At 38.5% G+C, this 27,895-nt stretch overlaps 1 protein-coding gene across 7 annotated transcripts in view; it reads right to left on the bottom strand.

The window, feature by feature from the left end:
- Positions 1-20,075, bottom strand: part of LOC148414816 (receptor-type tyrosine-protein phosphatase F-like) — a 197,389-nt gene extending 177,314 nt beyond the window's left edge. For 5 of the 7 annotated variants that reach the window (XM_088428839.1, XM_088428840.1, XM_088428843.1 and 2 more), the window contains exon 1: positions 19,739-20,075. The gene's annotated coding sequence lies outside the window, so the exon portion shown is untranslated. The remainder of the gene's footprint in view (positions 1-19,738) is intronic. The other 2 variants (XM_088428842.1, XM_088428845.1) reach the window with 1 other exon arrangement.
- Between the last annotated feature and the right edge of the window lie 7,820 nt (positions 20,076-27,895).

The following is a 27,895-nucleotide window of genomic DNA, read 5'->3' as shown; positions in this document are numbered from 1 at the left end:
TTGTTGCTTTTAAACAAATAGTTGGGCATCTTCAGTGATTACTCACCAACAGAGGGTGAAATTAAACAACCAAGTCGATCTTATATCACCCGCTTATCTCTGATTTGTGTCTGTGGACTACCGGTTCTGCAGATTGTCAAATTTTACGATGTAAATAACAGGAATGGTAATCTCACTATTCAGATCAACTACATATCCACTCCCTTGCAATATTTCTCCTCCTATGCCTTGGCCGAGCTAAGCAAAGAGCTGTCATTTTCAAGCAGCCATTAGAACCACTCAGCTAAAATATACCAAAGGATGCAGTTTTAGAACAGATAAGCATTAGATAACACCCTTATCTGTGATAGCTTCTGATAAACGATACAACTGGCTAATTTGTCGCCATCACAATGAAACTATTTAAATATACACTGTTACAGACTGAACCGCTCTGCGAATGAGTTGGCAACTTGCCTGGATGAAGATCCACCGTTTTCAAGCAACAGTTGAGTCACTGAAGCACTACCATGTTAACAAGCAAAAAGATAAGCATAGCTTCCGTGTGACCACATGGTAACATTAGCTAACAGCATTAACTTTTAACTTAACTCCAACGTTAGGTAAAGTATTAATATTACAATTAACTAAACCTTTTCAAAAGACACCTGGCAATTGTTTAATTGCGAGAAAAAGCTTGTGTGTGCTTTCAACAAAGAAATGCATTGTGCAACAGGTGGTCAGAAGCGAGGAGCAGAAAAGGAGCATTCCAGATGTTTTCCACACATCATTAAGTCAAAATTTGTGTTGGCTTTTAAGAGTAACAACAGGCTTTTCACACTACGACACTTTTTGTCTAAAAGCTGGGAGTGCAGGTCTAAGTCATATTTCTCCCGCCAAAAAGCGGACTCATTGGAATGTTCGATAGCTTCCGTGGTACACGCAGTCCTTGACCGCAACTTGCTGCTTTAAATCTAAATGAGCCTCTGTGTTCCGGGATAAGGCCACCATGAATATGCATACTTGCACAAGTTAAGGTTGTTCATCTAATAATTAATGGTGCGGTCTTAGGAATATTGGAGTGCTTGGGATTTTTGATTGTGAGACCTGATTATTGAGTTGAGAGATCATTAATGGCCACAAGTTATTTCCCATGTCCTTTGCGTGGAGTTTTTTTTTTTTTTGTGTGTGTGTACAAGTCATCATTTGTTTTTGCATAAATTTAGAGCAGACACGGGATATTTTTCCACAAATCAAAACAATTCAGAGGGGTTTTGAAAATTCAAAACAGATCAGTATTTTTTGAGTGGGGATCCTGTCTCATTTGGATGAGATTGCTTCATCTGAACCCATTCATTGCACGGTGAGCCATCATGAGAAAGGCTTGATCACAACTGAGCGTGAATCCTCAATTTTGAGTCTTGCCTAATAAGGACGTAACAGTACTATAAATTCCACGGTTTTGAAATTTCAAAATTTGCATAAAAACACTGTGTCACATATCAGTATCCCGCCAATTTTGTGGGAGTTCTTTCTGTTTGTTTTCAAGATTTGTGATTGCAAAAGAAAAGTGGGTGACCTTTAAAATGTGACCCCTAACCTGTATGAAGTTCATATTTTGCAGTTTCAATTGGAAAGCCACTGAAAGATACTGAATGACTTCTTATTTTTGCTGTTGGACATTCGGGCTCTACAGGAAATGGTAATAACTCAGAATTGATATGCAAATTAGTTGGACTAAGATAGTTTCTTTGGGAAAAGTACAATGAGTTGATTTGGAAGTTGTTTGTTAATGTCGCATGAATAACAATGCTGCTCCGTTGCTCCATCCTTCTTGTGTGGAGTTTGTATGTTCTTACCAAGTCTGCATGGGATCTCTCTGGGCACTCTTGCTTCCTCCCACGCTCCAAAAACATGCATGGCAGGTGTAATGAACATACTAAATTGTCTTTAGGTGTGATTGTGTGTGTGAATGGTTGTTCGTCTCTGTGTGCGCTGCAATTGCCTGGCAACCAGTTCAGGGTGTACCCCGCCTATTGCCCGAAATCAGCTGGAATAGGCAGCAAACCTGCGACCCTTGTGAGGCTAAGCAGCTCCAGAAAATGGATGGATGGACTTCCTGTATAGAATTGGTGTCTATTCTAATTTAAAAGCAGGGTGGGAGAAAATGTAAACATTTCTTTACACTGCTAACATACAACACTTGGACACAGAGAAAAGGGATGATCTTCCTCAACCAAGTAGCAGCAAAAACACTTTCAGTTTTTTTTATTTAAATGCCTTAGGGTCAGATTCACAGCAGGTCCTTTTGCTTTGCTTCACTTCAAACCCAATCTTGCGCATTTTTTTAATGGATGGGCAAGTACTGACTTTTCTTCACTTTCTATCACTTCTAAGAAACATTTGACTTCAACATTCTGCGTAGGTATGAAAAGATGAATGCACTCGATCAATGGCGGTATTCCTTTCTCATTGAAAATATTCTCTCGAGGACACAGAAATGGGGTTTCCATGAGTCACAGCACGTTAGGAGTTGCACTGTCCACAATGCAGGCAATTTGCCATTGCAGTAATACACTGGGTGAAATGGTAGTGTTCAGTTCATTTTTCTTTTTTTTTCGTTTTTTTCTTTTTTTTTATGACAGGCAACTTTGACAAGGCAATCTTCTCCCATTTCAAATGTATTGGCTGCAAGCATTGATTAACTAAATTAGGAAATACACATTTTACAAATAAATGGATTAATGGCCACACTTGTTTTTCTTTCTCAGTTTGCTTGTTACTACAGTGTGCACTGGATGGACAACTATTCTTTATATATATATATATATATATATATATATATATATATATATATATATATATATATATATATATATATATATATATATATATATATATATATATATATATATATATATTGAGCCAGTTAAAAGCAATATAGGCCCCCAACTAGCTGTAATTTGATGTTTCATCAAATGAATCAGGAAAATAGTTTAGATATTTTAGATTTTAGAGTTTCTCAAAATAAAATATGTTGAAACGTATATTAAGAAGTTTGTGATTAGTTGTTAATCTGTTGAGGTAAAGCTAAAGGTTTTTTTTGTCTGTTTCCACCTAACCATCAAATACTGACAATTTGTATGATTTGATTATTGGACAGCATAATTCAGACTACTGAACAAACTCAACTGTCTTAAATTGTTGTATACATTTTTTTTTTAATAAATTCTACTTACGGACTGGAAGACTTTGTGTGTTACTGTCTCACTAATTTCTCAAATGGTAAGCCCACTGAGTCGAGCAGAGCTGCCAGATAAAGATCTGCCTGTCGTGTAACCATTGCAATAATCCACTTGTAAATACATAGATTAAAGACAAATTAACATCCATCTTTGAAAAGGAGATTTTCAGATGGTGAAGGGCAGGGAGGCAAGAGAAGACGATGGATAATAACCGCCCTAGGTAGCATACGGAGACCTCAGAGGCACACACTCTATAGATCACGCACTCACTCATTAAAACCCAAAGCAACTGCTGCCGAAACCTCGAGAGGCTTCCGGCGGCTCGATAGAGGTGTGAGCTCATGCAACATTTGTGAGAAAAGACGAGGAATGTTCTGAAGTAAAAAAAGGGATGGGGGCTGTTTGCAAGACGTTGGCACTAGAAATAGGTGATGTTGGCTGAAATACACTATGTCCCCTTGCATTTTAAACGCTTGACGAATTCAGTCAAATTCAGTTTGTACAAGCATTCGGTCTTTCCCGCCCCGCGGGCCACGCAAGGACCTGCAGTTTTGGTGAGAAAGGCTGGAACCACAATCAGACGCAAGGGCATGTCGGACGTGAAACCATAAGCTGCTTCCGCACGTGGACATGACCCAGGGGGGGCCTGGCTAAATCAACGCAAACACGCGATTTAACCGGGCAGCGGCCTTGGGCCAGTTTCAACTCCATGTCTGCAAAGTGCTTTGCGAGTAAGGCAATAAAAAAAAATGCCTCACAGGGCAGATTCCAGAAATATTGTGTATGCCTTGGCCAACATTAAAATCATTAGAACATGTCGAGTTGCAGCAAAGCTCTGAAGTCAAACAAAACTTCATTAATATCTCCAGACTCTCAGCTAAACGCAATTTACCTTGATGCAGTGAAAATTTGTTAATGGATAATCCTCTAATACAAAATGAACAGACATCAAGTACAGTACTTGCTTTTTTTTGTTATTGTTTATATAATTTCCTGTGCAATGGTTGTTCTTTGCTTGCTAATTTCAGAGACAGTGATTGTTGTTGGTCAAGACCAATATGAGTTTCCATAAAGATGAGCAAATCTGTGCAACTCGCTAGTTTCTCAGTGTTGCACACATTCAACGGTAAATCCGACTGGGCAGGTGATACACATTGGACTGGTTGCCAGCCAATCAAAGACCCTCAAAATGTTTTGTTTTCTTTTTAATTGTATTGCCTTTTCATCATTTTCTACTAAAAATACATTGGGTTGTTAATTTTATTGTATTCATTATATAACTTTTTTACAATGGCTTTTTCGTAGTATAGTTCTGATCGCTATGATCATTGTGACCATGATAAAATGAGTGATATGATATTGTTGCTAATCTTTTGAAAAACGCAGAAGAACAAGAACTCCCTGTTCTTGTTGAGATACATCCTCACCATTTCGCTATTTTGGGGAAATTGTACTCGCTTTTGACGCGAGATAAAAGAAAAGAAACTTCAAGTAACAAAGGATAAGGCTCACACATCTATATATAGACGCTGACTACAAACAGGATGGGAAAAAAGTGCTCGTTCTTCGGCTTGTTGTGTTAAGAAAAATGGGCTACTTCTATCACCCAACAACTTCAGCGACATAAATTAGGTTCTTTCTATCTCGAGCTTTTCCGAATACCTCACAGAAGGAAGCTTAAATTGAAGATACATAGATTGAGAGTGTTGTGGTATGGGGGTGGATTTGCAAGTACTGTAGACACTTTGGCACATTCAATGTGAGTTTGTGTACATGCAGTGGAGGTGGGTTGGGGCGAATGGGGGCGACTCACGCCAATATGTGAAGAAAACCGAAGTGATCAGCCCATCTTGCCCATAAATCAGTGCCTCGGTCAACGTGGCCGAGAGCATTTTCAAACCCATTTGCAGACGATAATGCCAGCTATTCCTTTCAGCCTCAGGGACGACGTGGGGCGGGGAGGGGGGGAGTGAGCCAGTTTCATGAATCATTAGCCTTTTAGCAGCACCACAGCATAGATCTCACCTTGCTGTCCTTAAGGTGCTTCTCAGTAGGCAAAAGCATAGTTCTATGTCTCAACAATGACTTGGAAAAAATTGGTCTGCCTTACACAATAACTCAGTGCCACATGGACATGAAAGAGAAGAATACTGTAGTGTTTCAACAAACGAAGCCAAAAGTAGAGCAAGGCTGTACATTTACACATTAAGCGATGGAGACACAAAAGGAGCAAGCTGGGATATGCCAATGCTCTGAATAGATTTTTCTTTCTTTTTATCTAATTGCATACAGAAAAGGGCCGAAAATTAGTTAATTGTTTTAGTGTACTGGTGACCTTTTTTGTACGTATGTAAAAACAAATTTCATGTTAAACAAATTGGAAAACAAGATTTTCTCACAAAAAATGCTGCTAAAATGATAGCAAAGGTTACCAGCATCCTTTATGTGTTTGATAGGCGTTTGGAAATGTTGAGTAGTTTTACTTTTTCCACTTATAATTTGTTTTGTATGGAAGAGTAAACATAAACATTTATGACATATTTACAAATGTGTTCTGACATGCAGAGCAGCATGTGAGTGACGTGCTGCAGCGTAGACAGTTTGACGGGACCAGAAAATAAGAGCAATAACCTAAAAACACCTGAAGATGGAGACAAAACAACACAAATACAGCCAAGCCAAGGGTCATGACAGTTGTTTTTGTCGTAAAGCGGGCAAAATTTTGTCAAGGGGGGACGAAAAAACGTCACAGATCACATCGTAAGCTGAAAAAATGTAAGGCAGGGATGTTGTAGACCAGGGGTCCACTGTACTTCTAACTTCCTTCAAATGCGTTTGCCATTGAAAAATGTTTGCTTTACATTGACACCTTGACGATGCCACAGTTTCACTAAACAAACAAATAAACAAACAACACTAAACAAAAGCAGTTACCCAAACAATATGGCTTTTTTTTTCTAACCCCGCTGTTGAGTGATTACAATAACACATTCTTTGTACATTAGTACAGCAATATCCATACCTTGATCTAAGATGCACAATGTTCCACAATTACCTCTTTAAAAAAGCGACTTCAAACCAATAAGTGCTTCTCCACTCGAGTTGAAAACGACCGCCCTTTAAGTGCATTACAGGTTGTACTGCAGTGCTAGTAAAATTGGGCATTTTACTTCAAAGTTCACGCTCGATACGCGACAAGGGCTTTTGCAGTTAATTAAATACTCCTCAAGGTAAAGTGTGTCTGTAATTTGTAAACGAATTAATCCCATCACTCTTTGGAATAAAGCAAACAACATCGACTCAAGATGTTTGTTCCCAGTGAGACAAAAATGTCATTTCGTTGTAATGCTTGGATCCTTTTTCTTATACTTGTAATAAGAATGTCATGAATAAATATCTCTCAATAAAATGAAGCAGGGTACCTACACACGTTCTCAAATCAAATTTCATGCTTTTTAAACCACAGCCTTGAAAATCGGGAGTCCATGTTCAAAGCATGAAAGTGCACATTAGCACAGCAGGGAGATATGTTTCACATCAATCACCATATTTATGAGTACAGCTACATTTAAGAGTGAGTGAAGCTGGTACATGAGCGCAACACGGAGGAAAAGTCGACTGGAATTTAATGAGAAAAATAGTTTTATATGTGTAATTATGGCACAAACCTTTGACTTAACTTATGGTTCAGTCTGAATAAATTACCGTTTTAAATATGAAATGTAAGTCGGTAACTGTTATTGAATTATGTTCATATCGAAAAGTGTAAGAGCAATTTGAAAGCTGGACTTGAAAGCTAGGGAACTGGATAAAAAAGGGTTAAAATCTCAAATATGATTAACTCACAGACACACAGTTTCTGTTGACATACTGTACATACCATTCATCCAAGATGAATAGAAGCACAATCTTATCATTTCAGTAGTGAGGCACTCACTTATCTTGCAGATAAGAGAGAGAAGAAAAAAAATGAGCAAATTGTTGCTGGTGGACAAATCAAATTTTAACATCAAAGATTTGGTTAGTTAAGTAGGATCAAAAGTGGTATCTTTAATAGTTTTTAATTGGGCATTTTCATCTTTTTATGTGGCTTTACCCTTTTAAAGTGTTTTTCATTTTCCAAAATGAATATTCCCCAGCAAATGTGACCAATATTTATTCAATCCGGCTAAAACCATTGACACAAAATGTCCCAGAGATTTCCAAACTGTTAAGGCATCATATATGACCAATTTTGTTGTTGTCTTTGCTTCAATTTGCGATCAAGAGTAATAGGCCTATGCCTGCCTGCACTCATTTCAGGACATGTATTGATTTGATAAGATAATGATAAGAAAATGAAGCCTTATTAACCACTTTTGATTTTGTTTTCCTCTTCTAGATGGCACTCTTGGTTTGAAGATACAGTGGAAATTATAAAGTAAAAATGTATTTCCTCACAGCACTGTCTTTGTTTTTGTTTTTCAATTGCTCCAACAAATTTAGTTTAAACATGCACATAAACCACAGAGCCCGTGAAACATCTAATTTGTGACCGCTCCATCGCAAATGATGCAATCCAACAGAATATCCTGTGCCTGTACAAAATAAATGTACTATAAATCCAATTTATCTTTGAAAGAGCCAAATGCTTTTGCCCAAACTGCCCTGTAACCCCACACTGTGATATTCCATTAACTCTCCATGCGCAGTGAGGAACATTTCCACCGTATTTCAGCTCCAGACTTCTTTTGTCACCTTGAAATGTACTTATCACAAAGAATATCTGGTAATGGGTGTGCGGGATGGTCATTTATAATAAGGAAGGCGGTATTTAGACGATATAAGAGAAAGTCAACATGCGGCCATTCCAATCAAAGCCAGTTCGTTTGATGTCCTGTTGCTTATTACTTCATGTTGCACAACGATAAGAATGGAACGGTATAAGTCAGGTCACGGACGTATAAAGTATTGCTGATTTCAGCCTTATCGCAATGGCAATGATTAAATTCCTGCACTGGAAAACAAGGCCTACTTACGGCATATAACAACAACTTTTTCTTTTCGCCAAGGTCAAACAAAACCTACTCAATAGAACACTCCAATGGCCAAAATAATGCTGAACTTTCAGTTTAACGCCCGGGCTTATAATCAGAGTCCTTGATTCTCACATTTCCTGATGGTGGATCAAGGCCATTTTGACTAAGGTAGTTCAGAAACATTTATCTGAGTGTGCAACAAACATTGAAAGGATTTTTTAGTGGTAAATGTTTATTGCTCAGAGCTTTTAGCTAGCCGTGCAAACAGCTACCTCTAAATAGACTATCTTCTAATTAGGTCACTGAATTATCGAATTACACACGTTTATGAGAGTCACTTGTCTTCGCTTGTGTCATTTGAAGGGATTTAAGTGAATCAAGAACCAGAAATATATCAAAAGCTGAAAAAAAAGATTGTTATACGGTTCCAATGGAATCAGTGGAATTAGTGGTTTGATTAACATTCTTCCTACGAATAAATCTTTTGGTGTACCTCAACATGGACGAAAACTGTTTGTTGTAAGCATACATAACCTAGTGAAAATGAGTATATTATAGAGATGCCAAACATGAGAGCTCTTCCTTTCAGAGGTCACTCAATAAAATTCCCTTAAAAAATGCAGATTAACAAGAAATTTTGTGGACATGTTAAACATCAAAGAGGCACCCTCGTCCAAAAGTGAACAGGAAGTCATCAGTGTTGGTTTGAAGCACCTATTTTAGGGCTCTTAGAGGAATTCTTACTAGGGAATGTGTCCACATGAGCGCCAGTCAGAGGCACTGTGTGTGCCCTCTAATTGGCTGGCAACCAGTTCAAGGGGTCCCCCACCTACTGCCTGAAGGCACCTAGATCGCCTGCAACCCTAGTGAGGATAAGCGGCCATAGAAAAAGTATGTATGGCTTGATGGGTGAATGGGTTTTTAAGCTTCTGATTCTGTGTTACTTTGCTTTTATATACACTTTTTTGATCTGGTAATGCTCTGTTAAACATTTTTAACTGTGCTATATGAATATAGTTGTTATTACATTACTATAATTGTGTTTTTATTATGATGAATATTTGATAGTTTGATGATGAGTATTTTTATTAACAATATTAATCATCAACTAATTGATAATAATTTTTTTAATTGATTTTTTAGAAACCCCAAACTGTCCAAAATCTCAGATTTTCAGCCTTGAAAGTCAGATTCTTTCAGCAGTCTGGTTATAATAGTGTACAATTTAAAATAAATAAATAAATAAAAATGTTTGCTTTTACTTTGGAAAGAAATCAATATTTTAGCCAATTTATCAAACGCTACCATCAAAAACAGTAAAATTGACCAAAAAAATCCACCAGGTACAATTGTAAATTTCCTGGAAAAAAAAAGTTGGAAAAAATAAAAGCCCTGTTTGTGGTTGATGAATTGTCAATCAATTGTCATAATCAACAAAGTAATCGCAAGAGGAATACATTTTAATTTAGTAATTCAAATTCAAAACATGTAAGCAGATGCAATCTCCCTTTTATGGTCCTCTTGTTGTCACATTGGTCCATTTCAAATGGCTAAGCCTGAATGCATCCTCCTAATTTTGAGCTACGTTAAAACAGATTTGGTTCAGTGAAAAGGACTATAAATTTTGTGCTGATCACCTGCTTAAAATAAGACACAAGATTAAGGGTTATAGGTTTACCAAGATAAAACTATGGTGATCGACTTTGAATTTTACCATCATGTAAGTCAAAGTAAACCGGTGAAGATATGATATGAGGCAGTGTTTGAAGGACAAGTCTGGCAGTCAATGGAGATGTGGAAACAAGGTTCATAAGATTGTCATCCAACATCGACGGTATGGATGAAGCGAATGTAAACAGGGCGAGATTGGAATAAACAAGCCTGTCTTTATTGATGTGATGCATGGCTTGACCGTGAGCTGCCGTGTGACATGATGCGATGCTGTCAGCGCTAATGATCTCTGACGGCATTACAGCGCTGTCAGGAGGACACAGTCGGCACTCAAAGCCAAGGCCCCCGGTTGTGAGGGAGCTGTCATCTCCCTTCCTGGTCGCCTAACGTTCCCACTCCTTCAAAATCCTTTTCATGTGCCGCATCAGCGGAGGTAACTGTATACTGCAAGGTATGCACTTTTTCATCATTGGCTATTCCGCGATTGGGCAATCAACATCACAAAATGTTTTTGCCCGTATGCCGAATAAAGTGACAATAAAGCGGCTTGTTGCCAAGTATGACAAGGCGACGTTCACTTCAGCTGTCAGTCAGCCAGTTCTGACAAAGTTCCTTGAAACTTCAGTGTAATTCCTCACTGTCAGCGTGATTTGCACACTTGACAGACCACTACAATATGAGCCTCCCATTATCTACCGACTTAATATTCTAGCCATAACTCGAAATAGTGAGGAGACACAATGAAGATTTTTTTTTTTTTGCACGTATGTGGAATCAACTGACCATTAGGGGTTTAAAAGTACACAAGTAATGAAATAAATAAATAAATAAATACATAAATTAAAAAAAAAAAATGATGAATGCTTTTTAATTGGGGGGGGGGGATCTTTGCCTCATGATTTGATGTTTCTGACTTCAGGGGTTTAGGATTTGATTCGGGCCTTGTTTGAGCCTAACCAGGGCTATTTAAATCCGTATGATTCTCCCATCTTAGTGCATAAAAAAAAAAAATCCATCCATATAGCTATGTTTATTGAAAAAAAAAATGCTGCTCTACAAATCCGCATAAATTCATTTAGAAGCGTGCCAACCCGCTAGACGGCAGATGTTTAACCAAATTCTGTCCAATCAGAAAGAACTTCCATCTCTAATATCACTGGTGTCTGCGTTCTTGGACGTGCGATTGTTATGCGCCAGCAAAGAGCCGACCTTACATCAAACCTTCGTGCGCTTCGAAGTGGCTTCTTAGTTGGGCTTGCAATACGCAGATAACAAGCAGATAACACCTGGAGAATAGCTATAGTCGTTACAGTTTTAATTGGACAGGCATCCACGTTGATTCGCAAAAACAAGTCGTCAGAGCATGTTTGCCGCTGAGCGTTGATGTAAAACTCCGGTATAAGAGCGCATTTTAAATCAGCGATTTACTATTATTTTTTATCATTCCGGTGTGTGATGTTGATAGAGATGTGATGTCAAGCTGCAAGGAAGTATCAGGTAGTACCAGACTTCAAAATAAAAGCCTACTCTCACCATTGCATTGGCGCCATGGTATTATGTAGGGGGTTTATTTTGACGTTGGCCTTCGCAGCACTGCGTTGGTGTGGGACGAGATGTCTCATCGTTGCCAGTAGTTAAGCGGAATCTAAATCAATCAATCAACCAAAAGTGTTTAGTCTGTTCGAAAATAACAGTAATTTACAGCCGTGGTATAAATAAACAGTAACTAACAAGAGCCTGAACCTGAAGCAGACAGTGCATGTCAAACTAGTTGCCCTTTGCCTTATTCAATAATCAAGAAATAGCTACCAATTTCAAAAGGTTTGAAATCGAGAAATCGAGTAATTCTGCCCTGAGGAATTGCTTTCGCTAAGAATGTTCCATGCTGGTATCCTGTTCAACTTCCTTTGACAGCAAACCAGCAGAACCAACAATGCCTTATTGGTGGCACCCAACTAGCAAATGCCTCAGGTCAAGTTAATCAACAATTTATTCCACACAATTGGCCAAATCATTGAGCATCAATTAATCGATTTTCATGCCCATTCCTTGCAGGGACAAAACATCAAATTCCAATCTGTGAAAGAATGATTCTATGACTGTGACGCCACAAATGTAACCACGGTCATTATCGTCGTTTGGGGGTCATTTTAAATGTGAGAAAGCTGTGAGTGATGATGGGAGACGACGGGAAGAAGTGTCTGGATGCATTGATTTGCTGTGCGGTGCGGCTAATGTAGCGTGCTGCTAATGAAAATGGAGAATCCGCGGCTGAGCTCGGTGTGACAATCGGCTCATTGCTCATCGCAGACAACGTTTAATCTGCATCGCTTGTGTCGGTGTGTGCCTGTGTGTGTGTGTGTGTGTGTCTGTGTGTGTGTGTCACATTTGCACTTGCATATTTGATGAAGGCTGTGCGTGTGACATTTAAGTCGGGCCTGATAAAGATAGCGGACTGTTTGACCTTATGTGATATTCAGCACCCGTCCAGGTAGAGTCTGTTTGTTTGTGCGCAAATCTAATCATGCGCTAACTTGAAAGCAGCCGCTGGACAAGTACCAAAACAAAACCAAAGAGGCCAGCATCTGTATGTAAAATGAGCACGCTCACTTGCTGACTTAGCAATTATTGAGGACACGAGAATGTTGGAGCTTTAATGAGTCATAAAATTCTCAGTTATGCATTACTGTGCATCATCATTATTTCATTCCGTAATCATTATTTTACACGGCTGGCAGGGAGCAAGTATCATTATCAATTTTAGTCAAACCTGCAACTTTCTAAAAAAAAAAAAAAAAAAAAAAAGCATTAAGGACATATTATTCCACTGTGAACATAGCATGTTATGTCTCATCTGAAGCAGTTTCTCTGCGGGACGGCATCAAAACAAAAGCACACTCCCTTTTTGACAATACAATGAAAACAAGCAATTATCCCACAGTGTCAAAAACAAGAGGTATCACTTGAGCTAAACAAGCACACCGACATATTGTTCAAATGGCATCGTGTAACTCGCCGCACAAATAGTTCTGATATGTGCGCCTTTATTAGCTCAAGCAAGTAGAGCTGGAGGCTGTGTCTATGGGAGCACACACAACAGACATCGTTAGTCGAACTTGTTAGCCACACAAAATTCACTTTTCTTCTGTTATCTATGGAGCCTCCATTTCAAACTTTGGTATTTTCAGATCACTCTGGGACTCCAAATACATTGCCATTCTTAGTTTCTTGGTAAACCAAGGGATGAGCTACAACACTATCGCTAATGCTATTGTGGCATAATGACGTGCAATCACCTTCGATTTTATAATGTTAGCATTTGCAGTTTCCTGTTGCAAGGATATTTTGAACACGTTCTGGCAAAATTTTGCCGAACATTTGCGACCTTGAACAAATCCTCTAGTTTCGCTGGTACTTGCAAAGGTTAACCCAGCTTTATGGTCTACTGGTCATTCATTGCCTCTGTTTTCTGATGTCTAGTGAATTCAAGCTCTAAAATGTTAGCAAATGTTAGCAATATAGGTGACAGCCTATATTTCCCTGGAAAAAAAAAGAAAAGAAAAGAATCACTGTTGCTCATCATATGATTTTCAAAATAACCACTGTCACTAATATAAAAGAAAGCCAGTTTCAACAATAGCCTCTTAAACACTACGCTGCTCAGTGCTCACAGTTGTTCTGTCGAAGCTTGCTTGCATGCTGTTGCCTCTGTTATATATTTTTAATTTAAGCGGTAAAAAATAAAAAAAGACGAGTCAGCGAGTTCAGCGAAGCCTTGCTTGGCACGAGGTTAATACCTCTGATATTACCGCTGAAATGACTTATCCTTTTCCTAATCCACTATGACATATGGATCATCAACACATTAATTCATAAATGATTGGATTTTGCAGGTGATTTGTTAGAGTCGCTAACAAACCTGATTACAAGTGGAACAAACCTCCACTGTTCACAGATTCATCATAAAGCAGAAACTGTGTTGGTTGAAAGTCGGTGTCGAAAAATAGCGACGCCTTCCAACAGTACTCGATAATAGCTAGTTTTTCCTCAACAACCACCTCGCAGATGGACACTCTTCTTTAATGAGAAACAAACAGAATTGATTAACACTTAACCTCTCAATGTCGACCACGCGCACTTCCTCGCTCCGCAGATACAATACACGGTCTGCGTCAGACTTTGTCAAAAAGATGTCGCTCAGAGGACACTTTTGGGTCTGGTTTCACTTTTTGCTCTGCTTCAGGGGTACCCTATAAAAACCTCTGGTGTAAATGGTTTATAATGCCACCAGTGGAGTCTCAAGTGGGAGTGCTGGTTTCAATCAGCAGTCAAATGGCTCCTACATTACCCTTGACAAGACCACTAAATCATTCTGCCTCCATGCTGCTGACGTTAAGGATTGTTAAGCATTGTTAAAACCCCACAAGCATGCTACTAAAGAGCACCTTCTCACTATATGGGGATGCTAAACAGGACAATAGCTGGCAGCCCTATAGATGCAGCATAATCTGATGTCTAAGCAGAAAATCTGAATATTTTATGCATTAATCTACAAGAGTTGGAATCACAGCAAGTGGACCTCAACTACAGCTTGTAGCCAGGCTTGATTAAATCAGCTGCTATACATCACATTTTTAGTTCATACCCAGCCAGAACAAGGTTGAAAAGAGGCCTTGGGATCTCAAATGCCAACGCCCAAAAGGCAGGCCACGAATCCAGATAAACCCCCCCAGAAAAAGTCACGGATACCACTCACCACATACCAACACACTGGAGGCAAAACCTCTCATTAAAAAGAGCTGGAGGCCTTGAAATTACCAGTAGGAACCAACTGGGAGTAGGTCATGGCTGGCAGGTTTCTCACCGTGTGGCCCGCTGGGTGGATGGACTTCAGAAATAGCATCAACTTACCCCTACTCCTCCCCAGGGCTAAAATCGCCAAGCCCGGATGAGGAGGCCGAGGCAGATGCTCTGGCGGGCGGCCCGGGCCGAGCCTTCTAGGAAATACCCTTCGCAAACAACTCACAAGTGGCAGGCGCGTATTCAGGTCAATGAGCAACAGATGCATTTGGGAAGCAACAAGTTCAAAGACTTTGACTTGGATGAATACAAAAGGTTAGGGCTGTCAAACGCGCCAAAAAAACTAAAGGCAGGAAATCTTTTATGTTGGTTAGTTTGGGAACCAGGATCTTCAATTAAAAAAATCATGAGAGAAGCTATAATGAAATGTAAACATCTTTGAATAATGCAACAATAAGAAGAATAATGAGGTGTATGGGGGGAAAAATTATGATTATTTACTGTATGCTTTAAAAAGGCGATGGTTCTAAGAGAAAAACATTTGGTTGTGACTACTCTGTTCATGTAAAATGATTTCTCTCAATTTTCAGGGATAGCGTCACAAAATCTTGCAGGTTATATTTAATAAAAATACATGAAAACCAAATTCCTGTAGGACTTTAGCACATTCATTCTCAAATGTAACATATTTTGTACAATCAAAAATTTAAAAATTACTCTTTTGAGTGTGGCCCAAGACCTCATTTGGTCAACAATAAATGTTGTGGCAAAAAAAGTAACATTTCTGCACTAAACAGAGCTGTCACTAAGAATAGACAAGTACCAATTCTATGTATGGGCACTGGTTTGATACATGGCTTTATGTTAAAGTATTTGAGATGGCAGCTTAAACTATCTAGTGAAGAGATTTTATGATATGGAGGTGTAACTTGTTATTATTATTATTATTTAATATTAGTGTTAAGGAGTGAGTTCATGATTTCAATTACAAAAAAAAAAAAAAATCAACATCACAGGAGAGGAATTGATGTTGTGCTCACCAATCTTTTTGAAAATGAGTCAGTTTCTGGCATGGGCATAATTTTCAGAAGTAAAAGCAAATGTTTGCCAATGTCAAACTTTGCCTAAATAAAAGATTACAAGTCTGTTTTCATGAAGGACTGCAGAAATGACAGAATAATTGCTGTTGAACTGCAGAATTTAGAGAATTTGGATATATTTCAGATAAATAATTGTTCTAAAGGTTTACTTGATGATTAAAATAGTTATTCGGATCATTTTGATAGTGGATGCCAATTAATCGATTAATCTCCCTCTAAATATAAATGCCTATTAAAATGAATGAAGTGACAAATTGAGGCGTCTCGGCATGAAATATATAGTGTAAATTTGTTTACCTGTTTTACTTCTAATAGTGAGTCAACAAAAATCATTCATACATTCAGCAAGTGGCCTGCAGGCTACAAAGCAAAAGAGTAACCTCCTGATTCCTAGACAGCTTCTTTCCATCTTGACTCAAGATGCCTTCTTTTAACCATTACCAACTATTAACAGCCCACAAACAGTCTGCATAAGCACAGCATGCTCCAATAAAAAGCAAAACAATCAGGTAGGGGGAATAAATTGCTGCAGTACAATGCACTAGAGGAGTACATCATGAAATATCTGGCCACCCGTATAACAACATCCAAATAGTACCAGCTGCCTGTGGAATGTTTTACAGTAGACTGAGGCCTCGTATGGCCCATGTAATGTAGTCAGCAGAACACAGCGGTAGGACAGCTTGATAACAAAGTGCCATGAATCTAAATGACAATGCGCCATTCTGCATTTTGTCTAGAAGGAACTCAAGGTTAAGCAGGGAACACAGCATACAATTGTTTTTTTTTTTTCCCTCAAATTCAAAAATCCTGTAGTCTATTTTAAACAGGTATAAAAACATCTAAAACAAAAACAATGTATCAGCTATCTGTGGGCTCTGAATACTGATGCTAAAAACAAGACCAACATAAAAAATTGGTGCTTCTTTTAATTTCATCTGTGCCTTGATCGAGATTTTTGCTCAGTATAAGCGAGTACCAATACTAAGTACTACTCATACTGGCATCAGGCTGAAAAAATAAATATTAATTGAACATCCCTAATTTTTTTGCCAACCAAATTTCTGGCAGACCAGTTGCCCAAGAAACACTCTCATTTGATGAGTGCTATTTTTACTCAAATGAATGGTTAAATAAATAAACAAACAACTATATAAATAAGTGACACCATACAAAAAAGCCTTTATAAATGCCTAAAGATGCCAGAAGTTGTGACAATGCTCTACTTTTTTAGACCACCTCGCAATTCAGCATAGGTCCTTAGCATAAAAACGCCACTAAATAGCATCAAAGCAATAAAGGGGAAACTTAATAAAACAGACAAACAGTGGTGATAGGTTCTCTGTTCACACTGTTAGTTTGAGAAACTGACCTAAATACCTAAACACAGTACAAATAGTTTGTTGTGTACTGTGTTGTGACTTAACATGCTCAGTACATTTAAAAAAATTGTATTCTGATGAAAGTATGAAAGTTTTAAAGCTTTTCCAAACTTACCTTGATGGTGGTTGAGTGTGTATTTGTTAGCATGCTTCCTTTCACCTCCATTCAAATTGGATACCAAAGATATGTGCTGGACAAAAAATAAATAAATAAAACTATACTGTGCGAAAAATAGCATTATTGAGAGACGCGTAGGTGTACATGACAACATGACAAGAACTTGCCACGTACAATAAATGCTTTATGAATAAATATGGCGCTACTTTTGCGCCGCCATAGGTGAGGCTACGATAATCTGCATCTTTATACTGAGTGTTCTTAGATAGCACTAAAATATATAAATAACTCCATGTTAAAAAAAAAAGTATGTTACTGCACTATTGTCGGCCAACCTGCTTTTCGGACTTGTTGTTGCTTTTTCCTATTATACCAAACACATACCGAACCTTAACCCCCAAAACCAAGGTACATACAGAACTATGACTTCTGTGAACCGTAACACCCTAACTAATGATACGAGGTACTTATATGCTATTTGCAGTCATTCAATTATTTCTAATCATGTAAGTAAAAAATACATTTTTAGTTAGATTAGATTACTTTTTTTTAACCCACATATTTTTGCTCAAAACTTAAGTGCTTCAAACAGGACCCTGAATAGTTCCTGTTAAAAGGCAGCATATCATTATTTTCTTTGCTTTCATTCAAATTTTCCATTTTGATTGTGTAGCCTTTTTTTTTGTCATGAAATCTATTTAACTTATGACAAAGCCTCGAGCAAAGTTTAATCCATTAAAATAACCATCTTGATACGAATTGTTGTGTAAATCTCAAAACTCTGTACTGGGTACCACATAATAGTACAAATAACATTGTTGATATTTACTTTTGATGACAAACTCTCCATCATGGCTGATGTCATGTCCACTGTTCGTGCAGGTGCTTAATTGCTGTAGCCATCATTTTATTTTATATTAGATAAGTATTAATTATGATATGAATTTGTTTTTCAAAGCTGTTTGGTCTCTTCCTTATCATGGTTCTACGGCAGATTTCTGTGGAAACAACACCTAAACACTTACTCTACTATCTACTACTATTGAGGAATACTGTATTGATTTTTTTTTAATCATTCGTAACAAAAATTTTTTTTGAAAATTATTCAATACTGAACAGACCTACAATGATACATATCTAAATAGTGGCAATTAAACAAAGAAGTTGGAATTGTGTCACTTAAACCCTGCCTCAAGTGGATGAAAAAAAAAAAAAAAGCGACACGGAGTGACCGGAGTGATTCTAGAATCACACTTGATTTTTTCTTGTAGACAGTGGACAATTGGACACGCAACTGAAACAGGCTTAACTCTTAGAACCCTATTTTCAGAATCCCACAAATACAGCACAAGCCTTGTTTTGTTGTTGGTTTTTTTTCTCTTTCCTTTTTACACGCATCTGATGCAATTTTGAGAAACCATAAAGCAACAATCTCCTCTTATGATGTCTGCATTATGTTGAAGACTCTTCGAGTTTTGGCCATGGTGATAATTCCGCATGCAACCTGCAAGATTGCCACACAGGACACCGCAGGCATCGCTCTAAAACCTTCCCGTGTGCATCGAAAAGCACCCCCCCCTGCTTTTTTCCCTCTCTTCATCCTCCTCCTCCATCCTCTTCTTTTCCCAGATTGGATCCAGCCTTGAGGAGTGCTGCAGGCTATCACCACTGAGCTTCTATCTATGCATCAGCACAATTAAAATAAAAATAAGAGGAAGGTCTATGATTGTGATTGACAGGTGTCAACAACACATCCACAGCTTCTTCTTCTGCTTGCTTATGACGTAACTGCTGCGGGCATGCACGCGCTTGCACACGCTGATACACACTCACACACACTAATTACACACAACGACCACACTTTTGACAACATTAGCTAACTAAACCTTCTGTCGTTAACAATCCGCCATTGCGGCTTTTCATAAATAAATATATAAATTATATATATATATATATATATATATATATATATATATATATATATATATATATATATATATATATATATATATATATATATATATATATATATTTATTTATTTATTTATTTATTTATTTCGAAGGGACTACGTCATTAGGCAAGCGCAGCTTAATAAACTCATTAAGAAAAATATTCCGTCATTTTTTTTCGCCGGAGTTGTCGAAACTCAGCCAGAGGGCAAAATTAAATCGGAATATTGACCGCCAGGGAGTTGAAAGTTCGCAAAATTATCCGTCGACAGGAGCTCCATTAGCCCGGGCTATATGGTTTCGGTCGGTCGGTCAACGCCAGGGCTGACCTTCGCGAAATGTTGCACCCCCCAAAAGACCCTGTCCTTGCCCCAAACTGTTCCATGACAGTCCCCAAAACAAAGCCGAAGCTCAGGCAGCAACAACAACCAGTTTAAGTTAAGTTGAAGGAGCAAAGTGGTTGCGGAGCACTTACGGAGTCTCCTCGTCGCCGCCGCCGCGGTTGGCATGTCTTCTCCCCTCAACGCCACCTCTACCGTTGCACGTCTTCCACTTCGTCGCCTGCCGGGGCAATTCCACGACACGGGGATCAAAATGGAAAGAGTAAAAGAAGTCCAAGAGGGTTGCGATGTGAAGAGACCAAGTACGAAGGTGAAAAGAAGAAACACAAGGTCCTATCCCGACCGGGTCGTGGAGACAAGTGAGCGGATCTATTCGGTGCCCGTGTGCGCATGGGCACAAAATCCCCCACCACCCCCGAAAAAAAAACAATACCAAAGTGTGCTTATTTTATTCCTTGAGTGGATAAACAATACATACGCTTCAGCCGATGCAGCAGCAACGGCGAGGTGAGGAAGCGAGTCGAATGCGTCTCTACTCGGTCACGCTTCTGCTCCTCGCCGCCTCCGAGGAGAGACGACTCGCTCCGGTCAATCGAACCGGCTGGGGCTTCGGCACTACTCGGCAATCTTCGGAAGCTCTCGCGAACTCCTGGAAAAAAAAATAATGTCTCAATTCTGCTCACGATATGCTTCACCGACAAAATTAATGATTCATCTTCGATTAACTGGTAACATTAAAAGCATACATGAATTTTAGATTGGAAAAAAAACCTCAATAAAAAAGAAAAAGTATGTTCAGTGTTTTTGCTCTGCAATACTGCAATTCACCAAAATGACATATTAAAACACAGGGGTCAAACCTAGGGGCCCAGGCAGATCAGGCCCATCACATCACGAAGATGTGTAATACTTAAGTTGCAAAGTGTAATTTTGTGAAGTTGTGATTTTGCATTTTTTAACCGATCACACTTTTAAGAAATAATTGAACAAGAAGTTTTTGCTGGCCTCTAATTTCCAAGCCAGTTTTTGATCAATTTGTTGTGCAACTGTAATATGAGGCAATCATACCGTACATTTATTAGGGTTCACAGTTATAATGGCTTTCTGAAGGAAACCTTATTTGTGATGTGTCCTCTGACAAATTAGTTTGGCACCCCTGCATTGTCAAATATCAAGCACTGTAAACGTGTGTATATGTGCTTTTTTTAAGGAAAAGAGTTAAAAGTATGTCTTGATTTTCTTTTGAATCCCTGTTGAAATGAAAGGTTTTTACGATATGATAAAATCAAACATCTTTGTAACATGAATGATATTGGTTTTCTGGATTAGGTTATTTTGGCAAATAGTTAAAAGGCTAACTTTGAAGAAAAATTACTGACTCTTTCAAAGTGGTATTTGATGGCTTTTTATTGCATAACCTGACAATACCAACATATACACACCCAGAGAACTACAACACGTCAAAAATCCCTGTCCTAAATCTTAAATTAAAAGATTAAATTACACTGAAGTTGTTATATAATTACACAATATCATTATCTAACTAATATTATACAACTATTTCTAGATATACCAAACCAGTAACTGGCAAATTAAAATTACAACATAGAAAAAATGAGTGCTGTGGAGAGGATTCTGGACTTTCATTCAAACATAGCACAAACTACCCATTACACCACTTCCCCACAAATAGAATGCCCTTCCCCAACCCACCACCATCTTTGCCCACTAAAATCCCATTTGTCATCCTTGCTCTCACCTTGCGAAGGCTCAGGGCAACGCTGTAATTCATAATTTATACGCGCGAGCGGGCCAACTTTTTCCTGCCTCTTTCACTGAAAATTGTTTTTTAAAACAGATGGCGGAGGCGGGTTGCACACATCTTGCGCTACTCACATTGACGGCCACATGATGCAACTGTAATTGGAAGTCTCAATGCTAGCACCCATCAGTGTGTTTCAATATGAGTCTAGTTTGCCTTCCCTCTCTGATGAGGTTCTTTTAGTGAAGGGTGAACTCAACAAACTAGTGAAAACAGACCAACTGGTCGAAAGGTTTGTATCGCAATTAGCAGTAGTGGAACTTAGCAGTTGACCAGCCCGTTACAGTTAGCTGCCCAGTGTAAGGTACAGTACACCTAAAGCTAAAGTTGTGTGCAGCAAATATATGAAAAAAAAGTATAACTGAGTCAAAAATGTTATACAAAAAGGGGAAGGGAGAAGATGTCATTGCTATTTCTTTTTTACAGCGTACAAAGCAATGGCATAGAGCAGAGGTGGCAAAATCCAGGCCTCAAGAGCCACAATCCAGCCTGTTTTTCATGTTTCTCTTCAACAAAACACGCTTGATTTAAATGATCAGCCCATTGGAATACTTCGCAGAATCCTGATAATGACCATGAGGTGTGTTGGTTGAAGGGAAACAACGAAAACACACTGAATTGTGGCTCTCAAGGACTCTTGAAATTCCAATTGATTACAAAAGGGACCTATATTATTCTGTCCTGTTTGTCATGGGTGACCCTACCAGAGGGCATAAAGCTTCCGACAACTTAGCTCCTAGGATCACTGGAACACGCAAACCCCTCCACCGCGATAAGGTGACGGCTCACGGATTGGAAGACAGAACACTTGTGTCGTTATTCAAGCTTTCATTCACTTCTGAATATTAAAACAGCATCAACCACCAGCCAATTAAGAATAGATGTGGCCAACAACTATGCCAATGGCAACAGAGGGGGTTGACTTGGATTGTAGTGCATGAACACTCGAGCGTTTCGCCATGCAAGTGACCGTTCTTTTAATGAGGAACTTGAATCTTAAGGATTCTGACCACCCAGCTACAATCACCTTTCTTAACCTCAGTGTAATCAATCATTAACTCGTTGAACCCTCCGCTGAACCGCAGCTTGCCCCCCCCATATTAACGACCTAGCATACACACTCAGTAGCAAGAAGACAACCATTTTTGTTTGTTGTTGTTTTTGTCTGTTTCTGAAGCATCACTTAGCAAAATCAGAAGCTTGAAGATGTTTTGTAGCATCTCTTGGGCGTTATTTATGAATTTGACTTGAATTCTGTCCCCAAAGACCGCTTTGCCAAGGAAGATTATATTTTATAGACATGTTTATCAAGAACCGCAAAACAAATTGACTGACCCATGTCTAAAAAGACACAAATATTTTCTCATATTGTCTTGAACCATCCCTTTTAGGATTTGTTTGGTGTAAAAGGAATTTGGTTGAATGTCAGACCCTTTTTTTTTTTTTCACAAAAATCACCTCCGTGAAACGTATTTCATTTTGCATCATAAAAATGATTAGTTCAAGATGCCTGAAAAGACTTGAGAATTCTGACATCTCGGCTTGAATCTAGTTTATTAACCAATCATTCCTTTAAATAAATAGCACTTTTCATAGTTTACAGCTTAAACAAACTGCTTCACAAAACAAATGATGGAAGAAAATCTTAGCCCTCCTATCTGCATGCAGTCTGCGGACACCTGTGGGTTAAAGTAGGTGCAGTTTAAAAGATCGTCGAAGACTTAGTGTGACTGCTGATGCATGGCTAAGTACAGTGGACTAAAGAGTTCAATGTTGGTGGAAATGTATACCTGGTAGAATCCCTCCATGTTAATAAAGAGTGAGTGAGAGTGAGCATTGGTGTCATTTATAAAATAATACACAAGAATCTCCCACTAACGCTTTGTTCAAGACTAATCTCATACAAGAACAGACAAAGGTAAGGTGTTCTGGACATGTTCCACCGGAAGAAGGCCCATGGGAGGACCCAGGACACACTGAAAAGATTATGTTTCTCGGCTGGCCTGGGAACGCCTGGGGATACCCTCGATGCAGCTGGATGAGGTGGCTGGGGAGAGGGACGTCTGGGCTTCCCTACTGAGACGAAAGCGGAAGATAATGGATGGATGGATGAATCATTATAAATGAGAATCCCAATTCGTTTATGAATACAAACATGCAGTTGAATTGAGTTCTCTGAAAATTGAAGTATTCTGCATAAAATAGCTGTACTTTTGAAATGATAATTATTATTGTGTTTGTGATGCATCTTAAATGAAAGCTGGAAAAAAAATCTTCCTGACTGCCCAAATTGGATCGACATAATTGTCCATGCACACTTCCAAATGAGTCTCATCTGTATCACGGTTGTGGTGATTCCTGCAGTTACTAAAAGGGACTTTATCTCCTCTTAAGTGCACAAATGATAACCTTGGCCAGCACACAGTGTTCCTTTCAGACAATTAAGAGCATTATTACATCAAGAAGGCGACGCCATTAGGCAGTGTGGGTGCCAAAAAGAAAAAAAAAAGGACCAGCAGAAGGTGTTCAGTCTTTATAATTGACAACACCAGGTCTTCTTCAACTTCTCTTTCATATGACTATTATGGAGACAGTCCCAATGACCTTTAACGCAAGTAGAGCTACCAAGCAACTCTTCCTTTTGTCCACTACATTTTTTGTGCTCAAGTCTTGTACTCCCCTGGCAAAACTCATTCACTTGGCAGTCATTTACTTCACTGAGGTTAGAGCTACCAAACTGGCTTCCAAGCATAACACCCCAGGAATGAAACTTGGATCCCTTTTATTGGCTGCCCCTGCTTTATTAATATTTTATTGATCTCTGTGGGGAAATAAGAGGGAAGGAAATTAATGTAAAGAGATTCATTTTGGTCCCGGAGCCCTCTCATTTGATAAGTGACTGCTGGAAAGCTAATTTATTCGGGCCTGCAGTTACTTTTGCTGCATATCCTCTCACAAGATGTCAAAAAGAAAAAAAAAGTAAACTTTCAATCTCGGCAGTATGAGAAGCTATGACCAGTATTGTCCAGAAAAAAATGAAAAGCGAGCATTTTGGAATTGTTTGTTACACCAATGTTGGTGTTGTTGCTATGTATACTCCCCCCCTTCCCAAGGAAAAGTAGCAAAACCTTTCTTGTTTGCAGTGGACACGTTGCTACACAACAAAATAAAAGCTCTAATTTCAGATTAAAAGTCTTTCATAATTTACATTTTTACATACACATATAAGTGTATGTGTAAGCACATTTAGAGCAAGGGGAAGGGCAGAACACGATTTTGCCACTAAACCTAGTGAATTATCCAGCTTTGAAATTGAAAAAAAAATCTTCTTTTCGTGACTTTCAAGTACAGTATCTCAATTTGCTTCTGTGCGTATATAAGCAAGAATACAAATGTCATCATCCTTCATTTTGTACGACTACAACACAAGGAAAATCTGAGTGGGGGAAATAACTGGAGCCACACAGCCTCAGATATGATCACACGCTAACTTGACAGCGAAAACCAAATTATTGACTCGTCTGAAATACCCGGCAGTCCACAATTACTGGTTTCAGGCTGGTTTCCATACAACGTGTAATGACGAGCGACGGTTTTGGCGTAATGAGACTGCTGTCCCGCTGTGTTTTCAAGCCACATCTCAAATCCATTTTCAGTCAGGCAGTGGAATTGCTTTTGATCACCTCTGGAAAAGTGGAATCACGTCTCCCAAATTTGTCATCTCTCAGTATTTAAAACACAAGACCGTTATCTTATGGAACACTTGCAAATTAGTTCTTTCCTCCGTGACTCCATAGAGAGAACAAAAAAACCCCATTAAATTCTGCCACTGCAAGAATGTTTGGCTTATAATTCCCTTTTGCTTTCTTTGGAGATAAGGTTCACTTTCATGTCACTCAACTTTTCTTCTTTTTTGATTTGGTAATTACTAACATTTACAGAGATGTTTTGCACAAGCCCAACAAGAGTTTAGTAATGAGATTGATTGGCAATGTAATGAAATCCTCATCATGATAATGGTCATTATGAAGTTCGGGTTTCTGAACCTTAATAACGAGGGATTTTGGTCAACGACAATGTTTTAAGCTTACAAAATCTGCACAATACCAGCTGCATGCAGAATGCAAAACATAAAAGTACTAAAAAAGGAACAAAGGTGGCATTTCTAATAACATAAAGCACAAAGTATGTATCAGAAAGACAGTCATGATGGCTTGTAGAAATCACCTTTTTTTAGTGACTAGAGGAGAATGCCATAATTTCTTGTGTGATCTTATTACGAGAACACACAAAGCATTATTTTATTTGCTTCACTGTACTGATGATTAAGTTCCATCTTTGATTGTCTCATGATGCCCAAATTATTTGCAACTACATGTATAGTTCAACATTTTAAAGAGGATTTTTATTGGTTTCACTGATGAAAAACTTGGTGGGTATCTATCATGGCAAAATGCATAAAATGTTTCAGGGATTCATGTCAAAATTAATTGGAAAGTTAAACATTTTGGCATAGTTATTAACAAGGATTGTCCCGATCAGATTTATTTGCAGCTTAGTCTGAATATATATATATATATATATATATATATATATATATATATATATATATATATATATATATATATATATATATATATATATATATATATATATATATATATGCACACACACCATGGAAAAGGGGGTGTGAGGGCTCGTCTGTTGCTGCTTGCAGTTCTTTTACCATTTGTTCTTGGATCCGGACCAAATTCTGCCCTCAAATGTATTTCCGATTTGCTTGATTATAAGGTTTAAGCCTCGTTGCACTTGTTATGAATAATACATCTAAAAAGTGCAAGACTTTGGCTTTAATCAAGACTTTTAAGAAAATTAACACAAGATTCAATGAGGCAGGAAAAGGCAGTTAATGGAAGTTAATGACCAGAACACATGGAGTGCTTTGTTTCATTAACCAACATATAGCCAAATATGTTAATGATTTTGCTTATACCTTCCGCCAGTGCTTGGACACATTGAACAGATTATGCTAATGTTGTATCAGTGTGTATCACTGCCGGAAAATGCACATGTACATTTCTGTTAAATTGTTGTCACACAGATGAAAGAATTGAATTGGGCCAGCGGCATCAATCTCAGTTCTCTGGCTTTTAAATAGCTTGTGCCACAAAAACAAATTTCTGTCAGCATTACATGAATTCCTTAGCGACGCTATGCTAGAGATGTGCAGCAAAGTTTCGAGGGAGCTTCAGAGCTGGCTTCAAAGCAGTTGTCGGTGGTCTCCATGGTAATCACAAGTCGATTTTATAGTTCTATTGTGTTTTCTGCTAAGGTATGGTCTTGTGGCAACAGATGATAGATTCAATTTTCGAGAAACTTAATAAGCCATTCATGCTTTATAACCTGCCTCTAACAAGCTTGTGGAAAGATTGTTGCATCATGCATTTTAGGGGTCAGAAAACTCAAAAGTTAGAAAAATACAACACAATACAAAATTGGGTATAACACATTGTAACATAAAAATGTCAAAGACCTAAATATTTGTTTTAGTTTGATGTATCCATTTTGGGACTATTATATTGAAAAATGTTCACTAGGAATTTTATCCAAATTCCCCAATCAGGGAGCCTGACATCATTTTACAGGTAATAAAAATACAGACTAAGGTGTAGTTAGCGAACTGACTATGCAGTGAACCTGCATAGCTTTATCGAGAACACAAGTGGTAAATGGACTTGGACTTTCACTTAAATAGCAGCTTTCTACCTTGAGTACTCAAAGCACTTACACTAACTAGCCATTTACTTACTGATGACGCAGCATCAGGAGCAACTGGGGGTTCAGTGTCTTGCTCAAGGACACTTCGACATGGTCTTGATGGTCGGAGTATCGAACCCACAGCCTCTCAGCTGGGAGACGACCTCTCTACCCCGAGCCGTGCCGCCCCTCAAGTGGCTAGGTAATCAATTTGAAAATTGCCTCCTATTTTCGCACTTTATCAACTGACAGACGTAATAAAACTAAAGCTCATTTTAAACCTCCTGCTAAGGTCCTGGTTTGCCTCTTGGCAACAATTCATCTAAGATGTCCCTCTTATTCAAGCTTAATGAGCCAATCATGCCTCACATGATACTTTTTAATAAATACGATGCGATGTGACGCATTCGCCTAAGCCCAAACAGGCATGAAGCAGTAAGATGGAGCAATCACTCAAGAGCATAAATGCAGGATTCTATATTTAAAAAGGGGCCAATGCAGAGAAACAAAGACAGAGATGAGCAGAAGAAGGGTGGTGGGCTGGGATTTAGATGAAGGACACATAAACACTGCCTATTGGGTTGGCAACAGTGAAAAGAACCCTCAGTTACTGAATGAAAAAAAAAGAGGAAATCAAAGGCAGGAAAATTCCTGCAGAGAGATGAAGGGCAAGCAAATAAGGCTGTCCCTCTCGTCCCACTCTTTCTGTTCT

The sequence above is a fragment of the Hippichthys cyanospilos genome, chromosome 12 (genome assembly GCF_059441005.1).
Source record: "Hippichthys cyanospilos isolate Australia breed blue-spotted pipefish chromosome 12, RoL_Hcya_1.0, whole genome shotgun sequence".
In the NCBI taxonomy this organism is placed as follows: Eukaryota; Metazoa; Chordata; class Actinopteri; order Syngnathiformes; family Syngnathidae; genus Hippichthys; species Hippichthys cyanospilos.
Note: the sequence above shows the minus strand (reverse complement) of the source record. Positions and strands in the feature narration are given on the sequence as shown.